Source organism: Sphaeramia orbicularis, chromosome 21, assembly GCF_902148855.1.
Source record: "Sphaeramia orbicularis chromosome 21, fSphaOr1.1, whole genome shotgun sequence".
NCBI classification, from domain to species: Eukaryota; Metazoa; Chordata; class Actinopteri; order Kurtiformes; family Apogonidae; genus Sphaeramia; species Sphaeramia orbicularis.
Genome location: NC_043977.1, coordinates 57,227,125 through 57,241,170, shown reverse-complemented (window position 1 = coordinate 57,241,170; position 14,046 = coordinate 57,227,125). Strand labels below are relative to the sequence as shown.

Genomic DNA, 14,046 nt, shown 5'->3' with positions numbered 1-14,046 from the left:
TTATCCTCACTAGGGACACGGGGGTCGCTTGGAGCCTATCCCAGCTACATAGGGGCGAAGGCGGGGTACACCCTGGACAAGTCGCCAGTTCATCACAGAAATTAGCAATAGTAAGTCTATAAGTTTATTCCTAATAAAGTACTGGGACTGACCAGAGCATCATGGGTAATGTCACGTCCGTCCACCAGCAAAAGTTTTCACATCCATGTGCTATTCCAAATCCAATATTTATGAAAATAGAGCTTCCACTGTCAAAGAATATCAGTAGTCTGTGCACAAATGGATTCGCATTATTTACACACAGTTCTATGCATTTATGACAACTTTTTTTTTTTTTTTTTTTGTAAAAATGGCAACTCATTTGATCCCCTAAGTAAATTTTAGCCGAGAGACAGAACACTCTAGTCCACACCTGGACAGATTTTCACTAGAACTACATCAGAGAGGATCAAACCAGCAGCAGAGGATCAGCTGGGTTCAACCAGGCTGGATTTGACCAGAACACCACTGTCAAAAAGCATTTGATGACACAAACCGCTCCAACACTCTGGAAACTCAGGAGACACTACGGAATACCAGAGAAACTAGTCAACGTTGTGAAGGCCATGGACCAGGAACCAACTGCACAGAAAGGACAACTGTCACAACCTGTCCACGTACAGACAGGAGGAGCACAAGAATTCTGTTCATCCTGGCAGTTGATTGGATCGTGAAGGAACCGACCAAAGGAAGACACCTCTGAAACAGTTCCATCTGTTCCACGACCACAGGACATGTTTTATCTCACACTTGTTTCAGACATGAGAAGTTGCTGGTTGCCTCAGTTGGTCTTAAATTGCTTGTTGCAGCTCAAACCCATGGGTCAGTGCAGTAATTCTCCACTGGACAGATCTGAACTAGTTCTAATAAAATCCTGGTTCAGACGTTTGTGTTTTTCAGACTGAATGTGTCTCTGTGGACACACCAGACAGAATGAAAAAACAGGACCAGTGTCTCCAACTGGTCCGATCCAGACCAGTTTGGGCTGGACTTGAATCTGTGGACATTGTGGACCTTCAGACTCAGACCCACAGGTTTTAGTGGGACTGGTTTGTAGATTCCATGAGTTGAGTTCTGAGCTGAAGTTGACTTCAAAGTGTTGGTTGATGTTGTTGAAGTGGACTGGTCCTATTGGACAGATTGGACTCCAGTGCATGTGTCCAACTGTGTTGGTCCAGACCTCCATCTGCTACAGCTCATAGACTGACTGATACCAGTGGACCCCCTCTAGACCCTGGACATGTGGACCACACAAACACATGTACAGATGCACCTTGAACTGTGGACACTAACTGGGCTTCACATTCAACTGGATGGACTGGCTTTAAACCTGGGTTTAAACTCAGCTGTGCTTTGAACTGAGCTCAGATTAAAGGAGTGTTTGTTGGTTCAGCCCAGTCTCTGACAGGTTCAACTGGACCGACTTTACCTGATCTCAGTTCTACCATCGTGGTTCTGCTCACACCTGTTCACTCTGCTCACTGGGAATGTTGTGGAACATGGTCATGTGACTGTTACTGATGCATTGTGGGTGTTCTGTGTGCGTTTGTCCTGACGTTACCTCCGACAGTGAGATAGAGGGCGGGGCTCTGAGACGACGAGAAGCTGCGGTTATAAACGTCCACGTGATAAACACATGTGTAGTTCCCTCGGTGGGCGTAGCCCATGGCAGACAACAGGAAGTGGGCGGAGTGATTGACGGCCGGCAGGGTGAGGTTCAGCCGCTTCTTGGTGTTGGAGATCAGCTGGAAGGAGCCTCCTGGGTACTGTGGTCGGACGGAGCACGTGACGGTGAAGTCGGAGCCCACCAGCACCCGGAACCCCTGCTGGTAGACCTCAAAGACCCCGTCAGACAGGGAGATGTTGGGCTGAGGCAGCAGATCTGTCCACACACAGAGACATGATTGGACCAAGCAGCACACATGAGCACAAACAAGCAGTCAGAGAATCCATCCTCCTCAGAGACACAGATGGATCTGATCCACAGGAGTTTGGGATGGGATGAACACTGACCAATGAAAACAGGAGGAATGGGTCATTTAGAGCACAGCTGACCTTCAAAGGCATTATGGGTAAAAAAGGACACACATGTGGTGCTTTTACAGTCTCACATGTCAACATTTGGTCCTTTTGTCCTAAATGAGACTAATGGGAAATCTGTTTGTGTTTTCAGCCTCATCTGGTCCAAATGAAGACGTTCATTTGGGATCTGGACGTTCCAAAGGTCAAAGGTCAATATTTGACACATTTGACAGAAAAAAAAAAATGAACTGAGAAAAAATAATCAACTGATGAAATGAACAGATTCATTAGATGGAACTTTAAACGTCAGAGTCAGAACCATCTGGTCACTGAGAATTCAGTTCAGACACAGTTTGTGTCCATTTGTACCTGAACACACCACGGCCACAGCAGATTTTTCATGATAGGAATCATCTAGTCCAACACAGTCCCTCAGTCCAGATGTCAGCTTTACACAAGGAACTGAGACAAACCACACAGGTCTGTCTGTAGAATCATCTGTTGTGTTGACTGAGACAGCTGATCCACAGTCCAGATGATGACACACAGCAGATCCAGACTTCAGGTCCCAGTCTTTAAAGTGGTCTCCTACTGGTCTCCAGTGTCCCTGGTGTTGGATCTCCACAGTACCAGCACAGCGGCTTGGCTGTCCCACCAACCTGACCCCACCTGGATCTGAGCAGAGACACAAAGACATGAGTCAAAGGAACACACTGTCATATGAAAGCCACGCCCCCTTGGTACCTGTACAGGCGAGTCCAGCAGCTGTTCCAGGTGAGCAGGTCTTCCCAGCTGAGCTGGACCTTCTACAGTCCAGGACAGCAGACTCATTTCCTTCACACTGGAGCTCACTGGTCCAGACTGGAGCCTCCCCCTCTCCATAGAGCGCCCCCTGGAGGAGCCCAGGAGCCCCACAGCCCAGCTCCCTACAGACCACCTGGGCATCGTTCAGGTCCAAATCCTCTTCACACACTGAGGACCAGGACCAGTTGGACCGGACCTCCAGTCTGCCTGAACACAGACTGGAACCATGGACCAGTCTGACAGAGTCTGTGGACCCACAACAACACACACACGTTTAAAGACACAAAAGCCCCTGGACAGACGGCAGTGTGAGGGTGGACTCTGTCAAAGCCTCCTGTCAGTCATTAGTGACACAGGAACTAAACTGGACTCATGGACCAGTTCAAGCAGAGACACAACGTCCTCAAAGAAAACAGCAGAACACAGAACACACCAATAAAAGGCCCTTTAGTGTTGAATGTGGAGCTGAAGGACACAGTGAGTGTGTGCTGTTGTTGACCTGGATTCCAACAGAGGGCGCTGTCTACATTCAGACTGGACTCAAACAGGCCTCAGGTCCACTCTGTGGATCCTCAGTCACAGGTTAGAGTTAGTTGAACGTCAGCGCTGGTGGACACACAGTCATTCTGAAGTCAGACTGAACATTCAATCTGTGTGAGTGGGGTCTGTTCAAAGGCAGTGGGTTTGATGCACACACACAATCCCAGTGGTCAGTGAATGCACCATAATGCAGTGGGTTTGATCAGTGACCTGTGCACTGGTTCATCTCAGACCACTGGAAACATGTGGCTCATGTCAAACATCTGCATTTAAGGACATGCTTTAGTGTCAGTCATGGTTTTGCATCCCATCACCAGGCATATATGTACCTTTGTTTTGTTTTTTATACTTTCTCAATATGTAGTTTTGCACTTGGTTTTGTAATCACTTTGTATTATCTTTGGATTTGTTTGGTTTGGTTTGTCTGACTTTATAGTTAGTTGTGTATCGATAACCATTAAGGCTATTATTATTCAGAAGGCGGCAGGAAATATAAGATTTTCTTCATCCTGCTCCTTTTCAAGCATGAATGTGTACATGTTTGTTCACCTGATGATTATCAAATGTCTGCTGATGAAATGCACAACCATGAACAAAATCAATGAAATGAATGAATGAATGAATGGTGTCTTCAGAGTCCAGCAGACCCACATAGAGCTGGAAAAAGAGCACATGGACCAACACAAAGTCCAGTTCAAACTAATGGACTCAGTCCTTCTGAGCTGTTCAACAGCCTGTTGGAAAGCAGAGTCATGTGACCACGTTCATGGACTGGAACTGAATTCAGCTGCATGTGTTTGATGGTTCAGTCCAACTGTCCAATGTGTGGACCTGGTCTGACTGGGTCTGGTTTGACCCAGCTCAGATAAAACACACCTGAATGGACTCATGGAAGAATTGGGACAGAATCAGGACCATCATCAGTAGACTTACCTGAACAGGTGAGGGACAGGACAGAGTCCATGTAAAAAGGATCTGTTGCCACACAGTCCATCAGTACAGATGTAGAGAGAAGACAGGTGGGGCTGATGACCCACTTAGGATCATATGAACCAGATTCTCTCCCAGAAACAGCAGATCCACAGTCCAATCGACGACATATGACATCTGCTGCCTTCAGGGTCCAACGGTCATAAGAAGGACCATATTCCACGTCTCTCCATACTCCATGATGTTTCATCTCTACTTCACCGTTACAGCGACTGGCTCCTCCCACCAGTCTGACATCATCAGGATCTGATCAAATACAAATGACAGATAAATGAGCTCAAAGTGAGTGAACTGATGTCAGCTGGTGTCAGTCAAAGCTCCGCCCACCTGTGCAGGTAAGGTCCACAGCTGTTCCAGATGAGCAGGTCTGTGCCCCTGAGCTTCCACAGTCCAGCAGAGCAGACTCATGGCCTTCACAGGTGAACGTCTGCACCACAGGAGCCTCCGCTGCTCCAGAGAGCGCCCCCTGGAGGAGCCCAGGAGCCCCACAGCCCAGCTCCCTACAGACCACCTGGGCACCATGAAGGTCCAAGTGTCCTTCACACACTGAGGACCAGGACCTGGACTGGTTAGACCGGACCTCCAGTCTGCCTGAACACACACTGGACCCATGGACCAGTCTGACAGAGTCTGTGGACACAGATGGAAGAAGACTGGAATAAGACTAGAGTCTGAAGTGGACTCGAAGGGACTCTAGTGGACTGGAGTAGACCAGGGTCTGGGGCTTGGACTATATAGTGGATTTTACTGGACTGTAGTGGACTCACATTCATATGTGTTTGTGTTTGTTTCTTCTGTATGACATGATGTTCAATCAGCTGTTTGTTTGTGGATGTGGATATTATTGATTGATTGATTGTATTGATCAGTTTGTGTGAGTTCACATGAAATCTGAGTTGAAGTCTTGGACTGACCAGGATCTGAGAGTCCACAGAGTCTGGAGCCCACAGTGACAGTGGAAGGGTTAGGGTTCAATGTTGATGGTCTTACCTGAACAATTCAGCTCCAGGAATGAAATGAGAGATGTATCAGATATAAAACAGTCACTCAGTTCAGATTCATCACAGACAGATCTGAATGACCAACTATCTACATCTGAATACTCATATCTGTATCTCAGTGAAACTGCAGATCCACAGTCCAGTTCTGCACAAACTCTGTTTCCTAACTTCCTGTACCAGTATATCCCATCCACTGGTTTCCAGTTTCCATCCTGTCGTTTCATCTCCAGGTCACCATGACAACGACTGGCTCCTCCCACCAACCTGAAGTGGACAGACTCTGTAGAAATAAGACAGACCAGTCAGAGTCCAGTCCAGAACCACACCAGCCCATGTGGACCACGTGGACTGGATTATTGAGCACATGTGGTTTCCATGTGTGAACAGTGTTTTCAGTCCCACTGACAGATTTTGTGTCCAAACGGACTCAGTTCATCCCTCATTCATTCAGTCAGTGAATTGAATGGCTCAGTCTGCTCCTGTTTGTCAGTGTTTCCTTCACTTGTGGATCTTTAAAGCCACACTTGTCCAAATGTCAGGAACAGGAGCTGAGCGTGCTCAGTGGAGCTTCTGTAAACCCATCCTTCCTGAATCCTCTGCATTGGCTCCAGTTTGTTCAGATGAAAACCACCTGAACCAAGGTTGTAATAGTTTTTTAATTATAGTTTAGTTTTATTTAGTTTTGACTTTTTTTCTCTAATTCATTTAGTTTTAATTAGTTTTTAGAGCATGTTTGCTAGTTTTTATTAGTTAGCGTTTTATTTTTTTTCCTGAATGCTTAGTTTTAGTTTAGTTTAGCTTTAATATTAGTTTTGGTTATTTCATATATTTTATCTTCCTCACCATCTTATTCAAAGAAATCAGTGAGGTGCGAATCAGCTGGTTACTCTGGACACTTTATTTTAGGGTCGGGTTAGGGCGGCTCACTGACTGAGCAGAGACACAAACACATGTACATTATGATGTATACATTCCCTATAGCAGGTTGGGGTGTGTGTGTGTGTGTGTGTGTGTTCCATATGCAACGTCACTTATGTGAAAACAATGCGAAGATGTGAAAAGCGTGAGAGGAGATGCACAAAACAGCTGGCAGTAAACCAGACAGAAACATACACTATATTGCCAAAAGTATTGTCTCCCCCATCCAAATAATCAGAATCAGCTGTTCCAATCCCTTCCATGTCCACAGGTGTATTAAATCCAGCCCTAGGCATGCAAACTGCTTTTACAAACATTTGGGACAGAATGGGTCTCTCTCAGGAGCTCAGTGAATTCCAGCGTGGAACTGTGATAGGATGCCACCTGTGCAACAAATCCAGTGGTGAACTTTCCTGGCTCCTAAATATTCCACAGTCAGCTGTCAGCTGGATTATAAGAAAGTGGAAGTGTTTGGGAACGACGGCAACTCAGCCACGAAGTGGTAGGCCACGTAAACTGACGGAGCGGGGTCAGCGGATGCTGAGGCGCAGAGTGTGAAGAGGTGGACGACTGTCTGCAGAGTCAATGGTACAGACCTCCAAACTTCATGTGTCCTTCAGATTAGCTCCAGAACAGTGCGCAGAGAGCTTCATGGAATGGGTTTCCGTGGCCGAGCAGCCGCATCCAAGCCATGCATCACCAAGTGCAATGCAAAGCGCCGGATGCAGTGGTGTAAAGCACGCCGCCACTGGACTCTAGAGCAGTGGAGGCGCCTTCTCTGGAGTGACCAATCGCACTTCTCTGATGGACGGGTCTGGGTTTGGTGGTCGCCAGGAGAACGATACTTGTGGGACCGCATTGTGCCAAGTGTAAAGTTTGGTGGAGGGGGGGTTATGGTGTGGGGTTGTTTTTTAGGAGCTGGGCTGGGCCCCTTAGTTCCAGTGAAAGGAACTGGGAATGCTTCAGCATTCCAAGACATTTTGGACAATTCCATGCTCCCAACTTTGTGGGAACAGTTTGGAGCTGGCCCCTTCCTCTTCCAACATGACTGTGCACCAGTGCACAAAGCAAGGTCCATAAAGACATGGATGACAGAGTCTGGTGTGGATGAACTGGACTGGCCTGCACACAGTCCTGACCTCAACCCCATAGAACACCTTTGGATGAATTAGAGCGCAGACTGAGAGCCAGGCCTTCTGTCCAACATCAGTGTGTGACCTCACAAATACGCTTCTGGAAGAATGGTCCAAAATTCCCATGAACACACTCCTAAACCTTGTGGACAGCCTTCCCAGAAGAGTTGAAGCTGTTATAGCTGCAAAGGGTGGACCCACGTCAGATTGAACCCCATAGACTAGGAATGGGATGGCACTGAAATTCATATGAGAATCAAGGCAGGTGAGCAAATACTTTTGGCAATATAGTGTATATAAACCAGCTAACCAGCAGTTAAACCAGATAGAAACATATATAAACCACTTATAAACATATATAACCCAGTTCATCAGTAAACCACACCTTAGCAGATAACTCATATCTTAATCATCTACAGTTCCATTATTAGCCAACTTTGCTTCATTTTATTTCAGCTGGCTGTAGCTAGTAACATCAAACATTTTTTTTAACATTATAACAGGTTCCATACCTCTGTAATTGGATTATTTTTCATCCTCCTCTTTTCTCTGCTTCTAAACTGTGCAGTTAAGGGCTTGGAAGGCCTTTTCATGGTGTTAAATTCTCCAACCTTTACCTGGATGCTTTGTTCAAATACCTGTCTGATGCTGTCATTCAGCTCCACTCTGTCTCTGTCACTCACGCACACACAGTGAGCGCAAAAAAAAATAAAAAAAAATTAAAAAAAGAAAAAAAAAAACCCAACCCATGTATCACTCAAGTAAATCCCAGACAGGACTGTGCTGCTGTGTCCCAGCTTTAGTCAGTATGTTCCAGGTAGAGTGGGGACCAGAAGACAACTGGAAACCACAGTGACCAGACATGACAGACTGTGAAGTGTCGTATCCAGCTAAAATTGCGGGAGCGAAATAAATCAGTTTGATATCAATCCAACATTGACAAAGACTAAAACTAAGGGAATTTTATACATAATTTTTATACATTTTAGTTACTTTTGTAAGCATACAATACAGTTTCAGTTAGTTATTGTTTTTTTTTTTTTTAATTAGAGTTTTTATTTATTTCAGTTAACGAAAATGTTTTTTCAATTTTAGTTTTCGTCATTTCATTTGTTTTCGTTAATGATTATAACCTTGACCTAAACCAGGATGTTCAGCTTCAGCCCAGTTCACATCCCTCCTTCCTGCATTTCTTACCTGTTGAAGTGCTGTTGTTTTCAGACAGGAGCCCTGCAGGAAAAACACAAAGGACAGCCATGAAAACAGGACAAGACTGGGATTAGAACTCAAACATGTCCACATTAGGAACCAAACAGGAAACTGAGGCTGATCAGGTTGGATCCAAATCTGTCTGAACTGTGTTTGTGCTTCGACTTTGACAAACGGCGTCTAAATACCAAAGCAGCACATGAGACACAGATGAAGGTTCAAATACAAATATATGACATGATTGAACAGCAGCAGATGAACGATGACAAGATGAAACTGACACATTTAGGTGGAGCAGGATCAGTTACACACAAATACTGTTGTGTTAATATTATCCTCTGTATTTTTTTTGTGTTTTTCAATATTTATTTTCCTATATTTAATTTAGATGTTCATGAAAACTCAGATTAAAGTTCAGGGTTATTACATCCGAAACAGAGAAAACTGAAAAAACAGTGTCTTTTTCAGTCCAATCTGTCATTAAAGGTGGGGTCTGAGATGTTTTCCTGGAGCATTTTTTACTATATTCCTTAAAATCCCCTTCACACTCTGATTACAACCAATTAATTAAATGCTCAAACACAAAAATAAAAAATTAGTCACCTATGGAACAGAAAGGACTGAAAAGACACCATCCAATCATTTTGAGCGCCCACTCGAAATGACTGAACAGTGATATGTCTATCAAAGTCAACTGCCATTTGTCCCTCCCCCTTCTGTTCGTACCCCTCTTCGAGCATGAATCGTGTGTTCTCTGAGGTTTGGAACAAGTGTACAGGAAACAGAGCTAGAGCTGGGATAGATTAGTTATATTACAGAGTGGGGAAGCAAAATTTACAATATTTTGAGGCAGGGATTGAAAGACAGTGTATGACCAATTAGTTTATTGAAAGTCATGAGAATTTATTTGCCACAAGAAAATGTCCATAATAGAAAATGTTTTTATTCTATGTGTCCTCCTTCTTTCTCAATAACTGCCTTCACACGCTTCCTGAAACTTGTGCAAGTGTTCCTCAAATATTGGGGTGACAACTCCCATTCTTCTTTAATAGTATCTTCCAGACTTTCTGGTAATAGTTTTGCTCATAGTCATTCTCTTCTTTCCATTATAAACAGTCTTTATGGACACTCCAACTATTTTTGAAATCTCCTTTGGTGTGACGAGTGCATTCAGCAAATCACACACTCTTTGACGTTTGCTTTCCTGATTACTCATATGGGCAAAAGTTTGTGAAAAGGTATGGATAATAGTGTTAGGTATGATTATGACATCAGTATATGTTTGGGTTCAAAACAACTGACGTAGTGCCTGCTGAGAAAAAACAACTAAATGTTCATTGTACATTTTGCTTCCCCGCCCTGTAGTTATATTAGTTATATTAGTTATATTAGCTACATTAGTTATAATAGCTATATTAGCTATATTAGTTATATTAGTTATATTAGCTATATTAGTTATATTAGCTATATTAGTAATATTAGTTATATTAGTTATGTTAGTTATATTAGCTACATTAGTTATATTAGCTATATTAGTTAGTTATATTAGCTATATTAGCTATATTAGTTATATTACTTATATTTGTTATATTAGCTATATTAGTTATATTAGCTATATTAGCTATATTAGTTACATTAGCTATATTAGCTATATTAGTTATATTAGCTATATTAGTTACATTAGTTATATTAGTTACATTAGTTATATTAGCTATATTAGTTATATTAGCTATATTAGTTACATTAGTTATATTAGTTATATTTGCTATATTAGCTATATTAGTTACATTAGTTATATTAGTTATATTAGCTACATTAGTTATATTAGCTATATTAGTTATATTAGTTATATTAGCTATATTAGTTATATTAGCTATATTAGCTATATTAGTTATATTAGCTATATTAGTTACATTAGTTATATTAGCTATATTAGTTATATTAGTTATATTAGCTATATTAGCTATATTAGTTATATTAGCTATATTAGCTATATTAGTTATGTTAGAATGGAAAGTTCACCGGTTAACTGTTTTATCACCAACATAAATCACTAGTAGATGTACCGTTAGTTAGATAGGTATGTACTGGGGCTGTTCTGTAAGAGCAGCGGGGTTACAGGTGACTGAAGGAAGTATGAATGGATCTGTGAGCTGGAGCCTCAGCCAGGGTCAGAGCTGGAGTCAGAGCTGGAGTCAACGTCAGAGCCTGAGCCAGGTTGGAGCTGGGGCCGTAGCCGTAGCCTCAGCCGGGCCGGGGCCGGACTGAGGCCGTGGTCGGAGCCCAAGCCGGGGCCGTACAGGGCCGGAGCCAGAGCCTCAGCTGGCGAATTGTTGTTGTGCAGCGTTCATGAACCCTCGAGAACAAGCATTGCACGTGCCAGTACTCTGGAGGCGTGGCTTCGGAGGGATGTCTGAAGAAAGGGGTTTGGACTTTTGAATTGTGTATTTTCAAAATGTAGGTGCTTGAACTGTTTTTCTAAGATCTCGCACCCCACCTTTAACTGAACATAAACCCAGTGTGTCCATCCACTGGAACTGATCCAACTCCATGGGTTTATTAGTTTTTCTTCCATTTCATTCAGTTAGAGGTTTATTTTGTTCATGTTGCTTCTTGTTTTCGTCCATCTGTTATTCTTTTTTTTTTTTTTAACTGATCACTTAATCTCTTTCTTTGCTTATTTTATTCTTTTTTTTAACATAATTTCAATCTTTTTTTTGCATATTTTTTCATGTGACTTGTTATTTTAGTTCATTTTTGGTTAATTTTATTTATTATTTAATATATATAATAAAAAAACTCAGTGTGTCCATCCATTGTTATTGATCCAACTAATCCAACTATCCAGCAAAAAATAAATAAATAAAAATTATGTATACATATATATATATATATATATATATATATATATATATATATATATATATATATATATTTTTTTTTTTTTTTTTTTTTTTTTTTTTTCCAACTTTACCATCTATTTGGTCTTATACGTTTTGAACAAATTGCACTAAGGACGTGATTGGGAAGGTAAGAACTACACCTTTAAAACATTTAACATGACCAAATACATCAGATGAATTTTTCTCAGTTAAAATTGGGAAAAATCTAAAAGTGACGGACTCACGAAAAACCACAGGCAATTTTGACACCAAAAAGTAAATGGTCATAACATGCTGTGCCTGGGTGATATTTTCTTACTGAATACATAGACATGTTTCAAAATGTAGTTTAGAATACAATAGTTGTGGTTTTGAAACTCTAAACTTTTTATTACCAGAGTTATGAAAAAAAAAAAATCTGAAGCAAAAGTAAAGGTACAGACTCACAAAACTGGGTCACCGGGTAATCCTTCTGTAAAATGTGAAGGCCTCACTCAGTAAATGTATTTATTGCAGACTTCAAAGGCCTTTGAACTTGAGTTTTAGGTTGACCAAATTGATGAAATGTATTAAAAATATTAATATTTAAGATTGAAAAAAGAATAAAAATATATCTTGGACACAGGAAGAAATTATTTGAACTTGATAACTCATTTAGTTCACAAATGGTTGACAATTTATTGCAACATAATTTGATTAGTTTTTTTATATACAAAATAGAAAATATTAATATTTTAACAAACATTAAATTATAAATAATGAAAACACATAAAATTGCAAGATTACCATTTGTTGTGTGTCAGTTGTTGTAATTATAGATAGATAATGGGTCCCAGTTTGATATTTCAGGTGACCACCGTCTCAGCTGAAGCTGAAAGGTGACGAACTCACAAACAAAAAGTAGGGTTTTTTTTTTCAATGAAATTATACAAAATGTAAAAATGTAATATGCCCATCTTTTTATACATGTCAAAGGACCACTTTCATGCATTTTCAAATTTACAGTGATATTTTAAGTGGTTTAAACATTTTTTTGGGTATTTTCCGGTGATGGAGCCGACATAGGTTTGTCCCAAGTCAAAGTCAAAGTCTTTAAAACAGCTGTAAATATTCTTTTTCATCTTCAACTTTAAATATATGTGATATATAGGTAATAATTGAATGCATAAAAAAGAAAAGTAAGTTCTATTAATATATAAACAGTTTTAAAAATGTTTAAATATGAATATGGAGATGGAGCAGAAGCTGTCAGACAGCAGTGAATCCTTTTGTGTGTGTCCATCCTTCTTCATACCTTGGATCCAGAAGCACATAGAGATGATCAGCAGTGTGGTGTCCATGTCCAGTCCAATGGTCTTCTCTTCTCTTGTCTTCTCTTCTCTTCTCTTCTCTTGTCTTCTCTTCTTTTCTCTTCTCTTCTCTGAGTCATCCTCTTCACTGTCTCTGTCTTTGATCAGGACATCACTCAGCTCCTCCTCATTCTTATCTCCTCATCTCCTCCGCTGTGGTTAGTGTTCTGCGTCAGACACCTTCACATATTTGGGCTGTAATATTCCACTATAAGTCCACACCCCTGCTTTCTGGACACAATGATTCAATCATTCATTTATTTTCTGAACCTGCTTTTATCCTCACTAGGGGGGTCACTTGGAGCCTATCCCAGCTACTTATAGGCGAAGGCGGGGTTCACCCTGGATATTTCTCCAGTTCATCACAGGACTGAACATATAGAGACAAACAGTCACTGTCACATTCACACCTATTTACCGATTTAGATTAACCCATTAACCCACAGGTGTCAAACATGTGGCCCGGGGGCCAAAACCGGCCTGCCAAAGGGTCCAATCCAGCCCACGGGATGAATTTGCCAAGTGCAAGTTAAAGCATCAAACTCAAAAACAATATGATAATAACCTATAAACAATGACACCAATTTTTTCTCTTTGATTTAGTGCAAAAAACATTAAGTTATGAAAATGTTTACATTCAGAAACTATCCTTTAAAATGTGAATAACTTGAACAAATATGAACAACCTGAAATGTCTGAAGAACATTAAGTGCAATTTTAACAATATTCTGCCTGTTACTAAATGTTTTGTGCCTTTGTAGATCTGACCTATAATGCATATGTAGAAATGGTAAGTCGAGGCATAATATTGATAAAATTGTACTTATATTTCTTAACAAATTCCGTTTTTTTCAGGTTATTCACATCCTTTTTTTTTGGATAGATTTTAAATGTAAATATTGGCATAACTGAATGTTATTTTTTGCATTAAAACAATTTGGAGTTGTCATTACTTATTGTTTATCATGCTATTATTGTACTGGTCCGGCCCACTGCAGATTAAATTGGGCTGAATGTGGCCCCCGAAAGAAAATGAGTTTGACAGCCCTGTATTAACCTATCAGTGCATGTGTTTGGATGGTGGGAGGAGCTAAAGTACTCAGAGGGAACCCACACAGACAACATGCAAACTCCACACAGAATGGTCCCACCCCCATGG

General features: G+C 41.2%; 1 long non-coding RNA gene across 1 annotated transcript; it reads right to left on the bottom strand.

The window, feature by feature from the left end:
* Positions 1–5,652: 5,652 nt before the first annotated feature.
* On the bottom strand, positions 5,653–12,963 carry LOC115412292 (uncharacterized). The gene is made up of 3 exons (XR_003934324.1): positions 12,833–12,963; positions 8,645–8,677; positions 5,653–5,676 (listed from the first exon to the last, which is right to left on the bottom strand). It is a non-coding gene; the product is annotated as an uncharacterized LOC115412292 (long non-coding RNA).
* Between the last annotated feature and the right edge of the window lie 1,083 nt (positions 12,964–14,046).